Raw genomic sequence first — 16,579 nt, 5'->3', positions numbered from 1 at the left:
ATAATTTATTACATATTACTATATACATCAGCATATGCAAAATAGCAATATGCGGGGTGTAAGAGGGCGACCTTCTGGTAAGGCACCCCAAGAGTCAACCCGCACTCTCCACCTAGTACACCCTGGACTGTAGAGCTAACAAGGCTCTGGCGACTGGCAGACAGTATAATTTTGCGTGAATTTTTATATGCATCAAGCATACACAAATATAAGGCAATATGCGGGGTGTAAGAGGGCGACCTTCTGGTAAGGCGACCACCCAACAGTTAACCTCACCTTCCACGTAGCTACACCCTGGACTGTAGAGTAACGAGGCTACTGGCGTCTGGCAGACCAGTATAATTTTGCGTGTGTTAGGCCTGTTTTTTTTTTTGTGCGTTTGATATTTAGTGGATGGTACATAGTGTTTCGAATTTTATTATTACTTTAGTTTTATACACAGAAAAGACTATATAAACATAAAATTAAATAAAAATATATCTAATTATGTTTTTTTATGACAACAAGTATTCACAAAAAAAATAGCAATAATGTGGTTTAAAGTTTTTCTAACGTAATTGCTACGTAAACAAAATGGCACCGACTTGCAATGAGCTGTGTCAAAGTTTTTTTTAAGCCTAATTGCTACGTAAACAAAATGGCCGACTTGCAATGACTGTGTCAAATATGAATAGATTGAGAGATGGAAAGAGAAGTTAAATATGCTTAAATAAAGTGCTCCTCTGTGCATAGCACCTTACCATAAAGCATATAGGAAAACTGCCCATGTCGATGCATGAAACTTAAATATACTATATAAAATTAAAATATTTGGTGCCTGACCACATCAACATTGCTGACTTTGCATTGTACTTTCTATATTCACATATGCACAGTAAGGCTAATCGGGACTAGGCCTACAGTTTTTTTAAAGTAGGATCGAACACTATATACTTTTATAGGGTTCGATACATAGGACCTTTGATACATCAAGGCAATCAAAATATGCAGAGCGGTGTAAGAGGGCGACCTTCTGGTAAGGCACCCCAAGAGTCAACCGCACTTCCACCTAGTACACCCTGGACTGTAGAGTAACAAGGCTCTGGCGACTGGCAGACCAGTATAATTTTGCGTGAATTTGTTATATGCATCAAGCATACACAAATATAGCAATATGCGGGGTGTAAGAGGGCGACCTTCTGGTAAGGCGCCCAACAGTTAACCTCACTTCCACGTAGTACACCCTGGACTGTAGAGTAACGAGGCTCTGGCGTCTGGCAGACCAGTATAATTTTGCGTGTGTTAGCCTGTTTTTTTTTTTGTGCGTTTGATATTTAGTGGAGGTACATAGTGTTTCGAATTTTATTATTATTTAGTTTTATACACAGAAAAGATATTAAACATAAAATTAAATAAAAATATATCTAATTATGTTTTTTTTATGACAACAAGTATTCACAAAAAAAAATAGCAATAATGTGGTTTAAAGTTTTTTAACGTAATTGCTACGTAAACAAAAATGGCCGACTTGCAATGAGTGTGTCAAAGTTTTTTTTAAGCCTAATTGCTACGTAAACAAAATGGCCGACTTGCAATGACTGTGTCAAATATGAATAGATTGAGAGATGGAAAGAGAAGTTAAATATGCTTAAATAAAGTGCTCCTCTGTGCATAGCACCTTACCATAAAAGCATATAGGAAAACTGCCATGTCGATGCATGAAACTTAAATATACATATAAAATTAAAATATTTGGTGCTGACCACATCACACATTGCTGACTTTGCATTGTACTTTCCTATATTCACATATGCACAGTAAGGCTAATCGGGACTAGGCCTACAGTTTTTTAAAGTAGGATCCGAACCACTATATACTTTTATCGGGTTCGAACCTAGGACCTTTTGATTACAAGGCAACAACACAACCACAGCACTATCGAACCCTAGTAAATATGTAGAAAAAACAACAGTATATACATAATCCAAAGTTGCGTGGTTCTAGGCCCCATAGGAACCAAGAAAATCAATGTCTTGGAAAAACATCTTAAGATATTTGTCTTAATCTTTAAGAAAGTCGACTTCCGGTCTGTCAAGATGTTACTTCCGGTCTGTCAAGAAAATTTTCTTAAGACATTTGTCTTAAGATGTTTTTCCAAGACATTGATTTTTTTGGCTCCTAATTGACCTAGGATGATGATTTTAAGTTTGTTGGATAGGATTCGACGAGAACTATTCGACTAGCAAATAAAATCGATTCCACCCCCTCAAGTTTCGAAAATATAGACTATTTTTTTATTTTTTGAGAAACTTGATTTGCTGGCTTAGTTTTTACCCTATTTCGAAAATTTTAATGATATTTGATAAAAAATTGAAGGTACTCTGCAACCTATTGGAAACATAATGATTAGTGCTTACTGTTTTCGAGTTATTTTAAATTAAAATTTCAAGATGTAATTTCTAAGTTGTTTTGTAACTCGTAAAGTATGGGTCGTAGAAAATTTATTCTTGTTTTATCTGCTATTGCCCGACAAATACTATAAACACAAATAAATTTTTTAAAAAATGGAGATCGAAAATAATTTTGTTTTCTGAAAATAAAAAAAATGTGTATATGGAAAAAAAATACGATTGTGTAATTTTTTATGATGTATCTTTGCATGTAAAAAATAAATATACCTGAAAGTTTTAGAATTTCAAAATAGCTATATATATATATTTGCTATTATATCAGCCAAAACAATAGAATATATATAAACAAGAACATTTTCATAGTTTCACACCTCTACTAGAATGGTAGAAAAATATACTAATAGCCAATAAAATCTGAAGAAGATTCGTGTCTAGCAAAAATAAGCTAAATAGAATTACACATGCATACAATATTTATTGTGCTTTTTCTATCTACAATCATATTTTTCTTATATATATATATTTTTTTTATAGGGTTGATTAAAGTACATATTTGAGGAAGACAACACCACCCATATATAAATAAACCCCTCAAACTAACACTAATTAGAATTAGCTTACAAAATTTTTCTCATAAGGCATTTTTTATTTTGTAAACACACTACCACCAACAGATCACATATAAATAAACATACCCCGAAAAATAAAAAAAATGCGCTCCATGAAAAGTTGCCATGTTTGCAAAAGAACCATATCAAGCAAACATTTTGCAAGACATTGTCGCACCTGCGTGCCAGGCAAGCATTTGGCTGCCACCGAACTATGTTCCGGATGCAATAAATATATCACAATTGCGTATGCCAAGAAGCATAAGCTTACTTGTCTAAGCGAAAGTACATCTGGGGCTCAGCCTTCGACCTCCACCAAGAGGAAGGCAGAAGCAGCCTCCATCAATGCACCACCCACCAAACGCGTCAAGCCTGCGATGAAAGCAGACCGGTCTGCTTTCGGAGGAATATTAGAAGATTATGTCCGATTGTCGGACGGCTCTTGCGATGTTCGTAGCTTTTTAGAGGAGAAGCGAGCAGAGATAGTTTCTATTCTTAGTAATGCACTGGCTACGCACTCCTCCACTAAATTCTACGGTACGCTATGTTGCACATACAAGAAACCGACCGATGAAAGATATACTTTCTTTCATGCAACGAAAGCAAAAACGCTGCATTTGGCGGATGGTGACAGCATTGGGGAAATTTACGACAAGTTTGCCGAAGAGCTGCTTGTTAAACAAGAGGAGCACGAGGCCACAGGCTCGGGCGGTTCCCTGTGTGGAGAACCCCATAAATTGTGTGTTATTTTTAATCAGTTTGCACCAATGTCTGGGTCTAGTTACGTCCCTCTACCACCAGATGTTGCAGCAAAGAAGGCTGTTCTGAATATTCAGAACAGGGATAACAAGTGCTTCGTCTGGTCGGTGTTGGCAGCATTACACCCCGTCGACTGGAAAAATCACCCGCATCGCGTTGGCCACTACGAGCAGTACGAGTCGGAGTTGGAGGATGCAATGGTGGGAATCGACTACCCGGTGGCGCTTTCGGATGTTGGCAAGTTTGAGGCACGTGCTCGCAACTTACAATTAGCCATAAACGTTTACGGTCTCACCGAGAACAAAAATGAGGTCCACCCCATCCGGGTGAGCAACGTGAGCAACAACAACGAGGTACGAGAAATCAACCTCCTGCTCATCAAGGACGAGACACAACACCACTACACCCTCATTCGCTCGCTCTCCCGGTTGGTGTCGAGTCAAAAAAGCAAGCATGATGGTAGCATAGAAATTTGTCGAAGGTGTCTGACCACTTTTGACAACCGACAACAAAAACACCAGAGCTTACAAGGAGAAAACATCGCTGCCGAAAAGCTCGCTCGCCACATGCGTTACTGCAGTACCAACAAACCTGCACGAACTATTCTACCCAATCCTGATGCGACAGAAAAATTTAGCATGCACAGCGCCATGGCAAAGCATCCTGCCATCATTGTAGCGGACTTCGAAGCCTTCCTCGAACCCCTCTCCATCTGCTATCCCGATCCCGAAATTTCTTCCACCACCCCTTACCAACTCCACGAGGCCTCGAGTTACGCCTACGTTGTGGTGCGGCGAGACCAACGTGTTGCCCCCGAGCCGTATGTCTATCGCGGTCCCGACCCGGTCAAGCACTTCTTGCAGAGGATGGTAGAGGAGGCCCAAAAGATAGGAAAGGTGTTGCTGTCCCCCAAGCGCATGCGACGACTTTCTCCTAAGAATAAGCGTAGGCACGAGGAGGCAACCAACTGCCCTGTTTGCAACTTGGTCTTCACCGACGATAACAGAAAAGTGCACCACCACGACCATTATGGTACTGGTAGCTACATCGGTCCGTGGTGCAACACGTGCAACTTAAAAGCTAGGGACCCGCGCTTTATTCCCATCTTCTTTCACAACGGCTCGGGATACGATTTTCATCACTTGGTACCCCATCTCGGCTACGATGATAGTCGTATCAGGGTCTTAGCACAGAGCGAGGAGCACTACATTAGCGTGAGTAAGTGGGTGTCTATCCCCGAATTGGAAGCAACTATCGAGCTTCGGTTTCTTGACTCGCTGCGTTTCCTCCATGCAAGCCTTGATGCTCTTGCAGGCAAGCTTAGGGACGAGCAGCTGACTATCACTGCAGCTAGTTTTCCAAACCTTGGATGTTTGGGGCTCATCAGACGTAAGGGGGTCTACCCCTACGAGTACGTAACAGACCCCGACAAGTTCGAGGAAACATCGCTCCCTCCACAGGATAAATTCTACAGTCGGCTGAGAGGCTCTAGCATAACAGATGAGGAATACCAGCACGCCCAGTCCATGTGGAAAGAGTTAGGTTGTCGAAATTTTGGAGATTATCACGACGCATATTTAAAGCTTGACGTGACGCTTCTCGCGGACGTTTTGCAGGCGTTTCGCGCGACAGCAATAAACATCTACCACCTAGACCCTGCCTACTTCTACAGCCTCCCCGGACTGGCATGGTCGGCCATGCTGCTCATGACCAGGATTAAACTCCAGCTTCTTAACGATGTGGAAAAGTTACTTTTTTTGGAACGAGGCATCCGAGGCGGTATGGTCCAGGTGACGCAACGCTATGCACGTGCTAACAATCAATACATGGCCACCGGTTACGATCCCTCTAAAACAACAAGCTACATCCTCCACACAGATGTAAACAACCTGTATGGATTCTCCATGATGCAGAAACTTCCGTACAAGGGATTCGAGTGGGTTAATCCTTCGGATTTCGACGTGAAAAATTTCGAAGATTGTACATACGGATTTTTTGCCGAGGTGGATATTAAATTCCCCGAGAAGCTCCATGATGTATTCAGCGAGTTACCACCTGCTCCAGAATTTAAGCGTTTACCTAACTCGAATCAACCCAAGCTCATCATGGATGTTTGATCCCAAAGAGAGGTATGTGCTACATTACCTGAATCTTGCTTGGTTGATGAGGCAAGGTGTTACAATTGGTAAAATTCATCGCATCCTCAGGTTCGAGCACGGTAACTGGTTAGTACCCTACATCAAAGCCAATACCAAACACCGCATCGCTGCAACCTCGGAGCTTGACAAAAACTTCTTCAAGCTGATGAACAGTGCTGTGTTCGGTAAAACGATGGAGAACGTGAGAAATCGCGTGGACGTTAGGCTGGTTACCAATGCGAAGCGATGTCGTAAGCTGATTGCAAGCCCGTTGTTTAAATCGAAGACCATTTATAATGAGCAGTTGGCTCTGGTCCACATGGATAAACCTGTGGTGCACCTGACAAAGCCAATTTATGTTGGTGCCACGATTCTGGACTTGAGCAAGTTGCATATGTTTGAGACACATTATGGTATACTGTCCAAACATTATGATCGTGGCATTTCTCTTTTATATACAGATACGGACAGCTTGGTCTACCATGTTCGCACAGTTGATGCATATAAGGATATAGCGACGATTCCAGCTTTCATCGAGCTTTTCGACACATCAGGCTATCCCCAGCCGAACCAGTACGGCATCCTGGCCCGAAACAAGAAGGTGCCCGGTAAACTCAAGGACGAGAAGGACGGGGGTGTTATTCTTGAGTTTGCTGGACTTCGGGCCAAAGCCTATGCAATTCGGGCCGAGGGGTCTGTCACCAAGAAGGCCAAGGGTGTAGGTAGGCAGGTTGTACAAAAGCATCTCGCATTCGAGGATTATGTTGAATGCCTGAAAACTCGCTCACCTGTTCTACGAAAAGAGTATCGAATCCAGAGCGTCAACCATAAATTGACAACCAACATTGTCAGGAAGATTGCTTTGGATGCGCACGATGATAAGAGGTGCATCCTGAAGTGTGGAATTCACACACTGCCGTGGGGGCACTATCGCTTAGCAGAAAGCAAAACCTGCAACATATGCCCATCTTCAACAGAAGATTCATAAAAACAAAAAAACAAAAAAAAAAAACACTTTGACTGTCATTACAAAAAAAACTTTGACTGTATTCTTAAATAACTAGCATGCCTATGAATTTGTTCGGTTTCAAAAAACAGACTATCATGGAAACTGCACCACCAAATTCCAATAACCTCCTACCTTCCGTGTTATCTAAACTCAACGGTCTGTTGATCATTCACCTCAACAGCATTTGGACAAAATTGGATGATGAAATCGGCAAGATGTTTTACGTCTTCAATAACAATTTACATTTCTACGAAATTCCGATCGACGGGAAACTTCAAATCACCGTGAATCCGGAAAACGTAGGCGAAATCAAAATATCTACTGGCAAGAACATTTTTCGAATCAAGCACGACAAGATGCTTTCTAACATTACGTACGATGTTTCCGCAGGAGATTACCTGTACGTGGAACTCCTCGGAGATTATGACAAACTCATTCCTCTCTTCGTAGAATTACGAATCGTGTATCCTATTATAAATAACCATTAACCAAAATGCCTAACGACATTTTCGGCCACACTAAGCGTGTAGACCACGCAGAAGAGATTCTCATGTTGGATGTCCGAATTAAAAAGTTGAGGAGTGATTTGATCGCTTTGCAGGAGACCTTAAACAAAAGTTTAGAGTCGGAGATCGCTACGCTCCAAACGCAATGTCTCGACCCCATTCTGAAAATCGATTCCGAACTGAAAACGCTCATAAAAAATTATGTTGACGTACCTTCTTACGACAGCGTTCAAAATATACAGTTGAGCGTGGATTCGCTTCAAAATGATTTGGCCAAATTACAGCAATTTCAATCGAAAAATGAAGATTTGGAAAAATTGAAACTCGAAATCGAAGAACGAACTTCCGCAATCGAAAAGAATTTCTCTGAACTTCAAACCGTCGTGAACGATATTGATGCAGAACGCTTGCACGTCGTCGTTTCCAAATTACAAGAAGAATTCACCAGCACGTTGGAAGAAATTAAATCCAAGTTACAAACTTTGGAAGATACAATGACGAACCTACCATCGTCAGATGAACTGCAGGTCATCGGCAAGAGCGTCGCGAACATAAAAATTCAATTGGAGGCTTATCGAGATTTCGAACACATTCAAACCACCATCGCTACGCTTCAGGCGTCTCTGGAGTTGATCAACGAAGAAATTAAAAATATTCACGCTGAAGCGAGCGCGTTGACGAGCATTCAAGACACGTTAAGCACGGTTCAGCAGAAGATCGAATATTTGGAAAATTTGAACGTCGAAACGAATCTTGCTCATTTTCATCACGTGCTGGACAACATACAGGGTGACTTGTAATCGTTACGGACGAGCGTGCCATCGAGCGAAGATTTGGAAAAATTGAAAACGGCGGTGACGGCACTATCCGAATCGAGCGACATCAAAAGTTCGTTGAGCGATCTCGAGAGTAGGGTGGCCAATCTACCCACCTCCAAAGAATTGCACGTTTTGAAAAGGAACATATCTCGAATGCTGAAACGACTGGAAACGGAAACGGCGAACGTGGAACAGATTCGAGACGAAATCAGTTCGCTGGTGTCGACGTTGCCCACTTCGCAGAGCGTCGCCGATCTTCACACGCAGTTTACAGAGATGCGAAGCATCGTGAACGATCTTACCGAGAAGAGCTCGAAATTGAATCAAGTCGAGAACCTTCAGAGTATTGTCGTCAACATTAGGGATCAAGTTGGAGTGCTGGAATCCACGCAGGAATCGACGCTGGCCTCTTTCGGTGCCAAGTTACAAGAACTCAACGAAAACTACAAGCAGTTGAACGTGGAAGTGAAAATCAAACCGTCATTTTCTACAGTAACGGATACCATAGTCGAATATTTGTTGCCCGTACAAAATACACTGGGACAGCTTCACAGCAACCTCGTTAGCGTCGATACTAAATTCGCCAAACTGCATTCTCTGCAAGCCATCGAAATCAACAGCGTACCCAATCAACAGAGAATCTCCACGTTCGTCGAAGGTAACAAACTGTACATGTTACATCCTTATCATCCGTACTACAAGTTTCTCCTCGATGGCACGATTCAGATAAACGAATTTTCGTACTGGTCTCACGGCAGAAAAGCTAGCGTTCCCACCATGACCTTGATATCGAATCGTGGTGTCCAGAAAGCAGGAAACATTCCTCTGGCACGTTGGAACGAAACGCGCAACGTATATGAAATACACGAAGACGAAGAACTTACCGTTTTCGACGTGAGTGCCGGCGATAAGCTGATCATTCAAAACACAGGTGAGGTGCCACCCTCTTTGAATCCCATCACGCTCGTGCTTCTTTTCAAACGTAATCTCTAAAAAAAAAATGTCTAGGCAAGCCATCGTCCAAGAATTGCATAAACCTGCACGGCGCAACTACGAACGTTTGGCGGTGGTGACCAAGGGCATCGATGACCTCTGGCAAAGTGACCTCGTGGAGATGAGCAGCGGCAATTTGAAAAACGTACATAAATTGAACAAGGGCAACAAGTACCTCCTCACCGTCATAGACACATTTTCGAAATTCGCATGGGCTCTGCCGTTGAAAGCCAAAACGGGAACATGCGTCACGGAAGCATTCAAATTAATTTTTCGCGAAAGCGGCGGCAGACGACCACGGTTTTTGCAAACGGACAACGGTAAAGAATTTTACAACGCCGTATTCCAAAAGTTTATTAAAAAACATGACATTCGACATTATTCGACCTTCAGTCACATCAAAGCCAGCATCGTGGAAAGATTTAATCGAACCTTGAAAACACACATGTGGAAACGATTCACGCTTCGGGGAAATTACAAATGGGTCGACATCCTGCCGGAACTCGTCGACACCTATAATGATACGGTACACAGAACGATAGGCATGAAGCCAGCTGACGTTTCGAAATCTGACGAGCAGCGTTTAATTTCTACAGTTTACTGTCCAAAGTACACTCCCACGACTACCAAGAAATCAAAATTCAAAATTGGAGACCAGGTGAGAATCAGCAAATTCAAACGCACCTTCGAGAAGGGATTCACAAAAAATTGGAGCACGGAACTTTTTACGGTGATTCGAGTTTTACCCGGAAACCGACACACGTATATAATAAAAGATAGTAGCGGCGAGATTTTGAAAGGAAGATTTTACGAAGAGGAACTCTCTAAAACGAAACATCCTGACACGTACCTCATCGAGAAAGTATTGCGTAGGAAAGGTGACAAACTGTTTGTCAAATGGCTGGGACTTCCGGAAAAAAGTTGGATCGACGCGAACGAAGTGATCTTGTGAGTACGTGGAACGTGGTGAAGCGTCTACCGGATTCGGAAAGTCAAACGAAAAAAAAGAACGGCGGGTTGCTTCCCGACAGCATCCGCTGTCTAATCGTAGGTCCTTCGGGGTGTGGGAAAACGACACTGCTCGTGGACAATTTTCTCCTCGCACCGAATTGGTTAGATTGGAAGAACAGGCACCTGTACGTGTTCTCGAAAAGTTTGGAGCAATCCAAATACCAGCAACTGATGAAACTGTACGATGGTCTGGACATTGCAACGTTCGCATCTGAAATCATTCCACTCGACGATTGCCGTGAAAATTCAGTCGTTGTGTTCGACGACGTCATCCTGGAAAATCAAAATGAAATTCGCAACTTTTTCACGCAAGGTCGTCACAAAGGAATGGATTGCTTTTACCTAGCTCAAACGTTTTCCAAAATTCCAAAACAGTTAGTACGCGACAACGCTAATTTCATATGTTTGTTTCGTCAAGATCACACCAACCTCAAGCACGCGTACGATGACTACGTAGGCGGAGACATGAACTACAATCAATTTTCGGAACGCTGCTCCCACTGTTGGAACAGTGACGATTTCGGATTCGCGACGATCGACATGACGAGGAAACCCAACGACGGAAAATACAGAAACAAAATCAACGACTTTCTAAACGTTGCAACGTTGTGAGAAACGACGTGTATAAATAACGTTATGACGAAACGAAAAATCGAAGACGAAAATCTCAAGCTTCGCGATTACCTCGCGAAACGCTTCAAAGGTTGGAAATCCGAGAATCGCGGATTCTACGAAGAGAAGAAACATCAAGATCAACCTGTGATCGATGCCATCAGCGATCTAGGTAAAGAAATTAAAGGTGTCACGGAACAAAATAAAAATTTGATCAACGAACTCGTACCACTTGCAGCTAAAAGTTACACCGTACCCACGCCCATTTCGAGCATTCCTTCGACGCCGTTCGAACTGAAGGACGTACCACGACGTCGAGCCATAAGCAGCACTTCTTCGGATAAAATCGAGTTGGGACCTTTGGCACGAGACTACCTGAGCACGGGGAAATTCGACAAGGATGAAGTGTTCGGATTGTATCCGAGCATGGAAACCAACGAGGGTGTGGTGTGGAAGATTGGGAAATCGAAGGTGACCTTCGAAGGCAACGACATTAAAGTCAATTTAGGCGATAAGAATAGCTGGAACAGGTATCCGGGTACGGTGGGACTGTGGGAAATCGTTGCCAAAAAGCAGCCGAAGGATTACACCGACGAAGATTACCAGAGTTACAAGGAAATTTTGATCATGACGGATGCCTTGTACCAAAACAACGACGCCTCGCAGAATAGGGTGAAATCGAGCAGCGGCGAGAAGTACAGGAATCTCATCAAACCGATATGGAACCAGGTCAAAACAGGCAGCGGCGTCAAACTCTACAACACGTTACCCAAAGAATTCGTTTGGGTGGACGACGTGAGAAAACTCATAGACAGGTTGTTGGTTATTGCAGGAGAGGAGAATGCAGGCAATCGTAATTTCTACAACGAGAAGGTTGGCATCGTGGACATGATCAGCGCCAAACTTTCCAACTTCATCGTGAACGACGACAAGGGCATAGGGTACCTCATTAAAATTATCAACACGCTGCCTCCGAGATTCTGGAACGTGGCCGAAGGAAAGGGACTCGTGAACGACATCATCAACAATTTACCTTTCGAGATGCATTTACCTGGCTACCAGTACTGCGGACCGGGTACGAAACTCGAGAAAAGATTGGAGAGAGGAGACAAGGGTGTGAATCCGTTGGACGCCGCATGCAAAGATCACGACATCGCCTACAACACCACGCAGACGGATCTGGATGCACGTCACGAAGCAGACAGAAAGTTAGAGCATGCCGCTTTCGAAAGATTCGTCAGCAGAGACGCATCGTTGGGAGAAAGAGTTGCAGCACTGGGCACCACCATCGCCATGAACACGAAACAAAAATTTGGGTGGGGTGTATAAATAAATAACATACAGTAAAAAAAAAATAATAACAACAACATGTCTTGTATAACCGACTTACCACCCGAACTGCTATATAAAATATTCAAACACGCTTGCGAGGATGTAGGGAAACTTTTACACGTAGCAAGAACAACTCGGAAATTTCGTATCCCTTGTGAAATGCTTATCAAGGACCATCTTCGGGAGATCAGTGGAATGAGGTGCGGTGATCTCGACACTCTTCTTTCGGCTGCAGGGGAAAAATTAAACAAGAGAATGGACGAACTGCACGAGGCGAGGCAGGGAAGAAGACGATATACTGATGATTGGCGTAAGTCCAAACAGGAAACAGAAGAAATCATCACGCACATCATCGCGTTTTCCGAAGCACGAACTTTCTTCCTCTGTTAAAAAAATCTTCGATACAAATCGTGAAAAAAAATATATAAATAACACACATCGTGAAAAAAAAATAATCTTCGGTATATATAAATAACACACATCGTGAAAAAAAAATTAAATTTCTCTAACACACACACTGAAAATTTCTCTCCTTCGATATGACGACTGAAAAAATGAGTGACCTCCAAGCATTAAAACAAATGCTAAATTTGTCAGTAGAGTATGTAAAAATTCAGGAATTGGAAGTCGGCAAACCTTACACGATAACTTCCGGTTCAATTGTTTCTACCCAGTATGGTCCCAGGGTGCGTCTGTTGCTCAACGCACAATACAGTCTATTTTTACCAGATCGATATGCTAACATGTTATCCGACCAGAAGCTATCTATCTTAATCGAGAACAAAACTCGAATCGTGTACAAGGGGACAAAGGTACTTCTTGGTAAGAAAACGAAGCACGTAATAGAATTTGTGTAACGGCTGTGCGGAGTATATATAAAATAACATCCCTTGAAAAAAAAATTACACGAGAGAGGGAAAAAAAAATCTCGGAAGATACATATATATAAATAACATACCTTGAAAAAAAAAATTACACGAAACAAAAAAATCTCGGAACATATATATATATAAATAATATACCTTGAAAAAAAAAGTTACACGAGAGGGAAACAAAAAAATCTCGGAACATTTATATATATAAATAACATACCGTGAAAAAAAATTACACGAAACAAAAAAAAATCTCGGAACATTTATATATATAAATAACATACCGTGAAAAAAAAAATATATAGAGAGCATCAACATGAAGCCCAAGGGTGTCGTGTACCAGATACCATACTCCAATCTAAAAAATCTAGGTGCCCTCGATGGGTTACTCACCAAGAAACAACGCGAGAAGAAACGTTCTTGCTTGACGAAAGGACACGGAATGAAATTGCTTCTCAGCACTCCACAATTGAGACGCTTGCAGCGTTCGCGGAAACAGCAAAAGATCGGAGGTTTCATATTCAGCATCCCGGCCATCCTGGCAGCATTGGGGGCCGTTGGAAGTTTGGCCGGCGGTAGCGCCGCCATCGCGAAAACCGTCATCGACTCGAAGAAGAACAAGGCCGAATTGGAAGAACAGAAACGTCACAACCTGACCATGGAGAAGAAAGGGAAGGGCGTGATGAAAAAGTTTAAAAAAAGAAACAACAGCACTCACCAACCGAGACATTGAATCTCTGATCGAGCCGTTACAAATCAAAAACTTCAGAGGAGTTTTCATGTCCGACTCGTTACCTTCAACCGTTAAAAGTAGAGAATGTGGAGTAGTCAACTTGGACAGTCAAGAAAATCCAGGCACGCATTGGATATGTTACCACAAAAACGATGACAATAACAAAGCATTCGTTTTCGATTCTTTCGGAGGCGTTCCACCTACAAATTTAGTCCATTATCTGAAAACGAACAAAACTTCTATATACTACAACGACGAACGCATTCAAAATTTCGGAGACGAGAACTGCGGTCATCTCTGTCTCTCCATGCTCGCGTTTCTTTCTAAAATAAATAAGCCTACGATCGAAGATTTCCAGAAAGCATTGTGGAACCTGAAACACGATGGGCGTGTTCCATCTCACGAGCGAATCTTCGATCTTGAAACTCACGCTGCACGACGACATCGTCTATCCTAAATCCGTAGCTCTGCGTGCATTCTACAGCATGTACCTCATACCTAACGTCACGCAGCACAACAACAAAATTAGCGTCGGAAGCGAACACATCATCGTCACGCCAGGCCAATACAATCTTTCCACTTTGCAAGCTCAGTTACCCAAAGGCATGCACCTTTCTCAAAATTCGGTCACTCACAGAGTGGAAATCGTGTCGGCGACGGAGACCGTGGACCTGGGCACCATGGGAGAACTTTTAGGTTTCGAGAACGACACAAAACTCGAAGCTGGCATCAAGCACGTAGCAACCAACATTCCTAAATTTCTAGCCATAGAGACTCTGAACGTACACTGCAACGTGGCCGAAGGCATGATCACGAAATCCTCGGACGGATTGTTAGGAAGTCACAAGCAGACGGGAATCATAGCCACTTTATAACCAAGTTCCGAATTCATGGAACCGATCATCTACACACCCTCTTCGCCGATCTATTTTCCAGTATGTCGCAACCGCATAGACGACATAGAGTTGGTGGTGACAAACGAGAAAGGAGAGGTGGTGGATTTCGCAGGTGCAACGACCACTGCCATCGTGGACATCAACGTATAATAAATAACACGCATAGTGAAAATGGAGCAAATCGAAAGTTACGAATTGCAATCTTTCCCTCCGAACCGTCGCACGTTCGCCAATCTCAACGAAGCGAACAGGGAGATCGAATACGACGTGGACGTAGGGGATGGGTTCGTTCATCCTCACAGAGCGGACCTCTACCTTCAATTCGACGTGGTGAAGAAGGAAAGCGGAGACGCGTTTCCGCCCAATGCCAATTTGAAACTCGTGGACAACTTCGTGCCTCACCTGTTCTCGCAGGTGGAGGTGAGGAAACACGGTACCGTCATCGACAGAATAGATTATCCAGGCATCACGTCGACGGCAGTGGGAACATTGAAATTATCCAAAACGGACGCGGCATACTATCAGGCGGGAGGATTCGAAGCCGGGACCAAAATATCGACGAGAAGTCACACGGTGCTCTTTCCCATGCGTCTGCTGCCGGGATTCTTCTCGGACTACAAGGAGATCATGTGGAAGGGAGGACTGAGGGTCACGTTTCGAAGAGCGGCCAACGACAACGACGCACTGATGCGATACACCAACTTGAACGCCGACGGCACGCCGATAGCCAACACTTTACCCGAAGCGGCGAAATGCGTCATCCGGAGCATGGAATTGAGAATGCCGATCGTGGAATACGAAACGAACTTCGCCCTCAAGTACAAAGCGGAGATCTTGAAAAGTCCGCAGGTGGCGATTCACTTTCACGGTTACCAGTGCGTACAGAAGGTGGCGTCGGGAAGTCACATGGAATTCGACGTGACGACGCAGTTCAACAACATACAGTTCGACATGCCAGATTTCGTCGTAGTGCTCTTTCAGACCGGGCGCGATAAGAATCAGGAAAAAGATTCCAGCAAATTCGACGACTGCAAAATCAAGAACGTTTATCTCAAGAATGGACGCAACGAAGTGTTCCCGCGCGAGAATTACAACCTCGACATGACCAAAGACGATTACCTCAAACTTTACGAAGCTTACACCTCTTTCAAACGCGTGACCGAGGGAAGCGTGGACATGTACTACACGCCCAGCGAATTCAAAATCCGCAGGCCGATGTTCGTCATCAACACATCTAAGAGAAAGCAGGTTGTGGTCAACGATCGCACCAACATCAAGGTCGTCTGCGAGTTCCACGACGCGCTGCCTGCCGATACTCTATGCAGCGTCATCCTGATTGCAGAGAAGTCCTTCGTCCACGACATGAAGAACGAGAGGGTGACGGAACAGTTTTAACATGTTTAACATCTTTTCTTGCACAAATAAGAAATTTTTTGTACTAGCACAATCAGTTACAATGGCACAATACGAATTTCACTAGTTCAGATCAGTTACAAATGTCAATTTCATTAGTTATCAGTTACAATATCTTTTTTTTTTGCACTATAGCACGAGAGACAAATCAGAAAATTTGCACAAAAAAATTTGTTGTTGTTTTTACACAAGAAAATTAACAATAAAATTCTGTTTTTTTTTTTATCGTTTCAGATGCTGTCGAAACATCAAAAACACATACACACACACTAGAAAAAAAGCATGCAACTTTATTTGTAACACACACACATACATTCTCCATCTTCATCAAGAAAATATTATAATAAACATAATTATTTTTATCTATATCTCACAATAAAACTCTATATCCAAAAATATTACAACATCAAAATAACACTAGAGTCGTTAGTACACGTTGCATGCATTACGGAGGTCCTCTGTAGAGTTTCATAGAAGTTTGAGAAAAAA

The sequence above is a fragment of the Lepisma saccharinum genome, chromosome 17 (assembly GCF_977018435.1).
Source record: "Lepisma saccharinum chromosome 17, izLepSacc3.1, whole genome shotgun sequence".
Taxonomy (NCBI): domain Eukaryota; kingdom Metazoa; phylum Arthropoda; class Insecta; order Zygentoma; family Lepismatidae; genus Lepisma; species Lepisma saccharinum.
The sequence above is the reverse complement of the archived record's forward strand: the minus strand, read 5'-3'. Positions refer to the sequence as shown.